This window comes from Podarcis filfolensis, assembly GCF_964270895.1.
Source record: "Podarcis filfolensis genome assembly, chromosome: 10".
Lineage (NCBI taxonomy): Eukaryota > Metazoa > Chordata > Lepidosauria > Squamata > Lacertidae > Podarcis > Podarcis filfolensis.
The window spans coordinates 69,465,098-69,474,101 of NC_139612.1; positions in this window are offsets into that span (position 1 = coordinate 69,465,098).

Consider the following 9,004-nt stretch of genomic DNA (forward strand, 5'->3'; position numbering starts at 1 on the left):
AAAGCTCATACCAAGAACTAACTTAGTTGGTCTTTAAGGTGCTGCTGGAAGGAAAAAAAATTTTTTGTTTTGACTATGGCAGACCAACACGGCTACCTATCTTGCTTTTTCCTGTAAGACCTATTGCAGTCGTTAAGAGTCGTCAACAGGCTCATCACAGCTATCTGCCAATCACCCATTCCCACCACCCTTCTGAGTAATACCCCTCCCCACCTTCTCACTATATAGAAGGATCTGGCAACTTCTGTTTCAGTGTATCTGAAGAAGTGTGCATGCACACAAAAGCTCATACCAAGAACTAACTTAGTTGGTCTTTAAGGTGCTACTGGAAAGGGAAAAAAATTTTTTTGTTTATTTTTCAACAGTATGAGGGTGGTGTTTTGTTTTGTTTTCCGCCTCTCTTCCTTGTATCGCCTCGTCTCGGGGAACGTGGAAGGAGTAGGATTAGGCTCCAGAAATGAACGGAGCGGCAGCCTACGGGTTTCAGTGGGTCTACTCCCGAGTATGGTGTATTATGTAGGCATTTGTGCACGTCAGGCGGCTTGCAGATAAAAGACCAGAACACAGCTAAAATCATCAGAAAAAGAAATAGAATAGAATAGAATACACACATATTTTGTGTGCATTTATTTTTTTCCATAAAATAACTCATTTGAGAATTCAGCTCCCATTATGGCAGTATCCATGGTTTCCATCTCCTCCACTAGCGTCCAGTTTACTCTAATAATATTAATAATAATAATAATTTATTTGTACCCCACCCATCTGACTGTGTTACCCCAGCCACTCCAGGCGGCTTCCAGCATATATAAAAAATGTTTTACTATAACATTAACTTTAAAAAGCTTCTCTATAGAGGGCTGCCTTCAGATGTCTCTTAAAACAGAGAACTATTCAAAGCTAAGAAATGAATGCTGGTCCAGGGAAACCTTTGTTAGGATAAACCTGCTGACAAGTTTATTCTGTTAGTTGATTAATACATTTATATTTCACCTCTACTCCAAGGAGTTCAAGGTGGTGTACGTAGTTCTCCTGTTCCATGTAATATTATATATTGCATCTATTGTCAGCATATAACCAGTGCTCAGAGATGTGCAGTGTTCAAGGTGTTACTATTTTGGACCAGTTCACCTGCAAGTTTGCCTTAGCCCATAACATGCCCATCTGACCTCTTGGATTTGCAGAACTGGCGCTGCTTAGATTCGGTTCTCCACATCTGCACACCAGTTGGCGATTTATTTATTTTTTAAGTCCCAGTATCCAGTTTTGCCTAACTTTTTTTTGCCAAGCAATTTCCCCTAACATGTGCATTTATACTCGCACTTTACCCTGCTGTGTTCATCTTAGTACACATGACTTGGCTGGAGAACTGCCCAAATGTGTGAATTTTAGAGGATGGCTGTGTTGCAGTTTGCACATTGCGTAAAGGTAAAGGGACCCCTGACCATTAGGTCCAGTTGTGACCCACTCTTGGGTTGCGGCGCTCATCTCGCTTTATTGGCCGAGGGAGCCGGCGTATAGCTTCCGGGTCATGCGGCCAGCATGACTAAGCCGCTTCTGGCGAACCAGAGCAGCGCACGGAAACGCCGTTTACCTTCCCGCCGGAGCGGTACCTATTTATCTACTTGCACTTTGACGTGCTTTCATACTGCTAGGTTGGCAGGAGCAGGGACCGAGCAACGGGAGCTCACCCCATCGCGGGGATTCGAACCACCGACCTTCTGATCGGCAAGTCCTAGGGCTCTGTGGTTTAACCCACAGCGCCACCCGCGTCCCCTCTTGCACATTGCTTTAGAAAGTGCAAATTAGATAGGTTCAAGTGTGAACTGAATCAATTTTCTCCCACATCCCTGTCTCACTATGGAGCTATGATCTGCCCCCCCCACCCCATCGCCTGTGATGCAGGCCTGTGTCGGGTCTGCAGTTGGTACAGAATACCCCTTTCTTTGGAGGCAGGCTGGTAAGGTGGTCTTTAGAACTGCCTCATGCTCAGTTTCTGTATTTTCCACCTACTCCACCCCCATGTGTTACATGTCTGGCCAAAGTCTGAAGGCTCCTTTCAGGTACCGGAGCAAATCTCTCTTGCTGGAGTGAACAGCCTTGGCAAAGAACCACCTGACTCTGGTTTCATTTCTCCACAAAAGGGCAAGGAGTGGAGGGGGGAAGCAATAAATGAATGTCATCTGGTGCAAAGCAGTTTTGACTGGTTCAGTTATTTTAAGCCAAAGTGTACAGTTTAGAATCTCTGTACCAATGCTAATGAGTTTTGTTTATTGCTTGGCATGCACACAGGGCCATTCTAACTACTCAGAACACATTTCTGCAAAGAAACTCCATTGCAATCTTGTACTGGGTTGGCATGTTTGGCTGACATACCCTCTTACCGGCTAATATTTCCTATTTTCCCACTATAAACATTTGCATCTGCAGCCTCAAGGAGCCCCAAAAGTGATGTCTGTAGCTCATATTTGTCTGCACTGTTGAAGGTATTGCTGGATGTGTACAAGAATTAGGAAACAGACAAATACTGAGCCAGTTTTCCAGGGTTTCAGGACAGACATCTAGCCAAGAGAGGCCAAGAATTGAACCTGAGTGTGTCTGCATGCAAAGCAAATACTCTACCACTGAGCTACAGTCCTCCACTTGATCTAACATGGTTCGTCTTAGATCCTTAAGGAACAATTTCTCCTAATCTGAGACATCCAGGTTCCTTTCCTTTCATCTCTTCCAAGGCCCTGGCTCATACCTTATTAGCCCAATCCATAGGTAAAGGTAAAGGGACCCCTGACCATTAGGTCCAGTCGTGGCCGACTCTGGGGTTGCGGTGCTCATCTCGCTTTATTGGCTGAGGGAGCCGGCGTACAGCTTCCGGGTCATGTGGCCAGCATGACTAAGCCGCTTCTGGCGAACCAGAGCAGCGCACGGAAACGCCGTTTACCTTCCCGCCAGAGCAGTACCTATTTATCTACTTGCACTTTGACGTGCTTTCGAACTGCTAGGTTGGCAGGAGCAGTGACCGAGCAACGGGAGCTCACCCCCTTGCGGGGATTTGAGCCGCTGACCTTCCGATCGGCAAGTCCTAGGCTCCGTAGTTTAACCCACAGTGCCACCCGCGTCCCAGCCCAATCCATAACTTCTTTCAAATATTAGTGAAGTCCGACTGCAAGTCATTTAATCTCACTCAACCCTTCAAAAATAGCTGGGAGTTTGCAGAATCATTTTCCTTCAAAGCAGTTTACAGCATATATAAAACATAGTAAAATATCATACATTAAAAACTTCCTGATACAGGGCTGCCTTTGATGTCTTCTAAAAGTCAGATAGTTGTTTATTTCCTTGACATCTGAAGGGAGGGCGTTCCACAGGGAGGGCGATACCACCATCGAGAAGACCCTCTGCCTGGTTCCCTGTAACTTTGCTTCTTGGAGTGAGGGAACCAGCAGAAGACCCTCGGAGGAGGACCTCAGTGTCTGGATTGAATGAAGGGATTGAAGACGCTCCTTCAGGTATCCTGGGCCGAGGCCATTTAGGGCTCTAAAGGTCAGCACCAACATAACTTCCCCGTTCTTTATTAAAAACTCTTTCTTCTTGATTTCTTCTTATTCCCATAAGTTTTGCCATTTCTGTGTAATCCATTAATTTTGCTTTCTACTCTTCCTTAGTTGAGACAGTATCTTCCTTCCATCTCTGCACGTAAGGCATCCTGGCAGCCATGGCTGCTGAATTCCTGTGCCCCAGATGTTCCCTCTATTTTCCTCCATCCTTCGCTGCTCCCAGTACAATAACATTTCCAACTTTCATTTCAAATTTTCACCCCTTCTCACGACGCATCACCTGTTCAGTTATCAATTTCTGCTAAGACTTTTATACATTTCTTACAACCTTTCCTCAAAGTAGTCGATTAGAGTAAATCTTCTTTTATCTATCTACAGTTAGAACTGGATATGGAACAACTGATTGGTTCAAAATTGGGAAAGGAGTATGACCAGGCTGTATATTGTCTCCCTGCTTATTTAACTTATATGCAGAATTCATCATGCTCTTCTGTCCCAACTGGACAGATGTAATGCTCTTCTGTCCCAACTGGACAGATGAAAGATCTCGGTTTTTAACTCCTCTCATGAACAAGCTTCATCTCCCAATCCAGCCCTGGATAGTGTCCCTCTTTTTGCAAGATTCTGATTGTTGGATCACCGAGATGACAGCTAACTTCCTGCTCAGTGTGATGAGGAGGAAGGCTGCACTGGCTTCTTTTTCGGCACCACAGCTGTAGTCGATACTCTGCACAGTCGGATGAGGTTCCAGGTAGCTTTGTAGTGCAAGGACGGTGGAGCTGGGACGGATCCGGGGAGCTGAAGGACCCCTTTGATGATCCTCCTCCAGCCTCGGCAGTTTTTTGTCTTTTTGTTCTTGAACTATCGGTCATTCGGTGTTTTGGATCCCCTGTTGTTTCTGTTATCCCCTTTCCCCCCCCTTTGGGTATTTGCCCAGGACGATGTCTGCCTTTGCCTCCCCACCCCCATTTTATGTTATGCTGTTATTTCTATGTATGTTGTGCTATGGCCACACGGCTAATGCAATAAAATCTATATATATACTGAACATCATGCAAAAGGCTGGACTGGATGAATCCCAAACCGAAATTAAGATTGTCGGAAGAAATATCAACAACCTCAGATATGCAGATGACACAACCTTGATGGCAGAAAGCGCGGAGGAATTAAAGAACCTTTTAATGAAGGTGAAAGACTGCAAGGCGATCAAACCTATCCATTCTGAAGGAAATCAGCCCTGAGTGCTCACTAGAAGGTCAGATCCTGAAGCTGAGGCTCCAATACCTTGGCCACATCATGAGAAAACTCCCTGGAAAAGACCCTGATGTTGGGAAAGATTGAGGGCACAAGGAGAAAGAGAGGACAGAGGACGAGATGGTTGGACAGTGTTCTCGAAGCTACAAACATGAGTTTGACCAAACTGCGGGAGGCAGTGGAAGACAGGAGGTCCTGGCGTGCTCTGGTCCATGGGGTCGCGAAGAGTCGGACATGACTAAACAACGAAACAACAACAACAAAGTAATCATTAATCACTCTTAAAACATTGCTCTCTGATACCTCTTGAATAACACTTTGCCTGAGAAAAACAAATCTGACTCCCTCCTCAATCTACAAATCTACTCAACACACAAGGAATACATACTCTGGATGGATCAGAACTCAACGGCCCAACCAGCTCAGCACTGACTAACCAGAAGCTCTTTTGACACTCATAGCCCAGATATAAAAGTTCTAGTCTTTTCTCGTTCTCTCTTCCTGCACCTGATACTCAGGTATACTACCTCTGAAAACTGAGGTTTTTTTAGCAATCGCAGCTAAATCCACTGGCTGAGAGGCACCCCAAGGTCAGGTTAATCTGGCCCCACGTTTTGCAGGATGGTCTGATGCTGTTTTAAATGCCCACAGAGGGGAAAAAGAGGTTTAATCCACAGGCATGCTGGCAACTGCTGGATGATGAGTAACAGTCCAAAGGGGGAAGAATGTGCACCAAGATCTAACTTCAAACATTCTGCAGTTCTTGTTTACATAGCACCATTGGCGCGCCTGCTTCTTTGACATGTTTCAGCCTTGGCACCAAGGCAAGTTGTGAGGATCGGGCCCTGGCTTGAGCTAAACCATAAGCACAGTCTGTTTCAGCTCCTTTCGGACAGCGCATTTGCACACTGCTGCCTGTTTGGAGTAGAGATTATAGCATTTGGTGCATGCTTCTAGCTGCACGCTGCACCACCAAGCCCTTTTCCACTCTGCTTTAATGGAATAGCATTGGAAGTTAAAGTCAGGGGAATCTTGCAGATACAGCTCCAAACTTTCAACTCCCCCTCCTCATCCCTGCTATGGCGTCCAGATTAAGATCCCGTTAACCCTCTGCTTCAAGTCATTTTACTCACCGCTAATAACACCTGAAAGGGATGCGGGTGGCGCTGTGGGTTAAACCACAGAGCCTAGGGCTTGCCGATGAGAAGGTCGGTGGTTCGAATCCCCGCGACGGGGTGAGCTCCTGTTGCTCGGTCCCTGCTCCTGCCAACCTAGCATTTCGAAAGAACGTCAAAGTGCAAGTAGATAAATAGGTACCGCTCCAGCGGGAAGGTAAACGGCGTTTCCGTGCGCTGCTCTGGTTCGCCAGAAGCGGCTTAGTCATGCTGGCCACATGACCTGGAAGCTGTACGCTGGCTCCCTCAGCCAATAAAGCGAGATGAGCGCCGCAACCCCAGAGTCGGCCACGACTGGACCTAATGGTCAGGGGTCCCTTTACCTTTTAATAACATCTGAACGGCTCCTGGATCAGGCCAATGGGATATCTAGCCCAGCATCCTGTTCTCACAGTGGCTAACCAAAACCCGAAAGCAGGATTCGAGCATAAGAGCACTCTCCCCTCCTATGGTTTCAAGCAACAGATATTCAGAAGCATCACTGCATCTAACTGAGATACTGGGGTAGGGGATCTGAAAATAATACCAATATATTTCATATCTGGCAACCAATGAGTCTCCTGGGTTTCAGATGGATAGTACATCTTTCCGCAGGGCCTGCAAGACAGAGCTGTTCCGCCTGGCCTTTGGTTTGGACTCAGTCTGACCCTTATGTTTCCGTCCCCTTATGGTTTTGATCTATGGGCTACTTTTAAAATGAGGCTGCATTTTAAATTACACTTTAACCTGTATTTTAAATTGGTGGTTTTTTCCTATTATGTTTTTGCTGTAATTTTACTGTTGTTAGCCGCCCTGAGCCCGACTCTGGCCGGTGAGGGCGGGCTATAAATAATTTATTACTACTACTACTACTACTATTATTATTATTATTATTATTATTATTATTATTATTATTATTATTATTATTATATTACTATTATTACATAGGTAGACAAGTCCCAAAAACCTGGGACACAAATTTTCACAGCCCTCTTGCAGCTGTGGTGGCATATTTACCAGAACTAATGTATTTAGTGTTAACTCTGGAAGTGTGTACCCGATTCTGACCAAATAAGCCTCCTAGAGCCCAATATACACCATGGAAGATGCAACATCAGTGCCGGATTTACGTATGTACAGTGGTACCTCGGGTTACGAACTTAATTCGTTCTGGAGGTCCGTTCTTAACCCAAAACCGTTCTTAACCTGAGGCACCAGTTTAGCTAATGGGGCCTCCTGCTGCCGCTGCGCCACCGGCGCGCAATTTCTGTTCTCATCCTGAGGTAAAGTTCTCAACCCGAGGTACTACTTCTGGGTTAGCAGAGTTTGTAACCCGAAGTGTTTGTAACCTGAAGCGTTTGTAACCCGAGGTACCACTGTATAAGCTAAACAAGATATAGCTTAGGGCCCCACTCTCTTGGGGGCCCCCAAAAAAATAAAGGGGAAAAAACTAAATGTACATTTCCAAAATATAAGATAAAAAACAAATAAAATAAAACCTACATATGTACAGCAACAGTGTTTTGTGTTGTGTAGGCTCCTATGATGTACGTCATGGCCCCTGCCTGCTAGCCTGCTCCCTAAAATATCACTGCTTTGCTCATTTCTATATATAGGGTGCCTACATTTTGCATGGACTGGTTGCGTGGCAACATGTGCAAATGGCTTTAGATACCTATTAGGTCCTTGAATACATGCTATATGATAATTTCAGGACCTAATAGGTATCTAAAGCCATTTGCACATGTTGCACATGCAACCAGTCCATGCAGAATGTAGGCATCCTATATATAGAAACACAAAAAGCAGCAGAAATTTGTTGTTGAAAGGACAGATGGACATATCAAGGGCCCCATTACCTTCAGTAGCTTAGGGCCTCATCAAACCTAAATCCGGCCACGTGCAACATGCCCAGCAAGCTGTGATGTGGAAGGTGATGAATGGTGAGATTCAGCTCTCCCTACCCCATAAGGCATAAGCCAGTTCTAATGGTAGGACCGATTTAAATTGGGGAAAGGATATGGGGAGAGGGTTAAACCCTGCCGCACCAAATTTCATACACACAGAGGCACTGCCAGCTGCGAAGGGGCTCCGCATCACCACTTTGCCCGCTCAACTCATCAGTGGGGCATCTGATTGAGGTGTCCTGAGACCACCCCACTGATCTCCCATCTGGTTTGGCCCTCAAACAGATCCACGGTACTGGGAGAGACACCCACATTATGAAAAGCTCTTTTCTTTCTGCTGCATGCTGGCTTCTGAAGCAGGTTCATCATCATCATCATCATAATTTATTATTTATACCCTGCCCATCTGGCTGGGCTTCCCCAGCCACTCTGGGCAGCTTCCAACAAAATATTAAAAGACAGTAATGCATCAAACATTAAAAGCTTCCCTAAACAGGGCTGCCTTCAGATGTCTTCTAAAAGTCTGGTAGTTGTTGTTTTCTTTGACATCTGGTGGGAGGGTGTTCCACAGGGCGGGTGCCACTACCAAGAAGGCCCTCTGCCTGGTTCCCTGTAACTTGGCTTCTCGTAGGGAGGGAACCGCCAGAAGGCCCTTGGCGCTGGGCCTCAGTGTCCGGGCAGAACAATGGGGGTGGAGACGCTCCTTCAGGTATACAGGACCGAGGCCGTTTAGGGCTTTCAAGGTCAGCACCAACACTGTGAATTGTGCTTGGAAACGTACTGGGAGCCAATGTAGGTCTTTCAAGATCGGTGTTATGTGGTCTCGACGGCCGCTCCCAGTCACCAGTCTAGCTGCCGCATTCTGGATTATGGCTGAACGTTTATAGAAAGGGTTCTATAGAAAGTTCAGCCAGAACAAAAGCAAGAGTAAAGAAACATGCCATCAAACATTCTTAAAAAGGGAAATTTACTCCGGTTCGTTTATGATCCAGATAGGCTTTTTACTGAGAGGAGATGGAGGAGGAGTTTGGATTTGATATCCCGCCTTTCACTCCCTTTAAGGAGTCTCAAAGCGACTAACATTCTCCTTTCCCTTCCTCCCCCACAACAAACACTCTGTGAGGTGAGTGGGGCT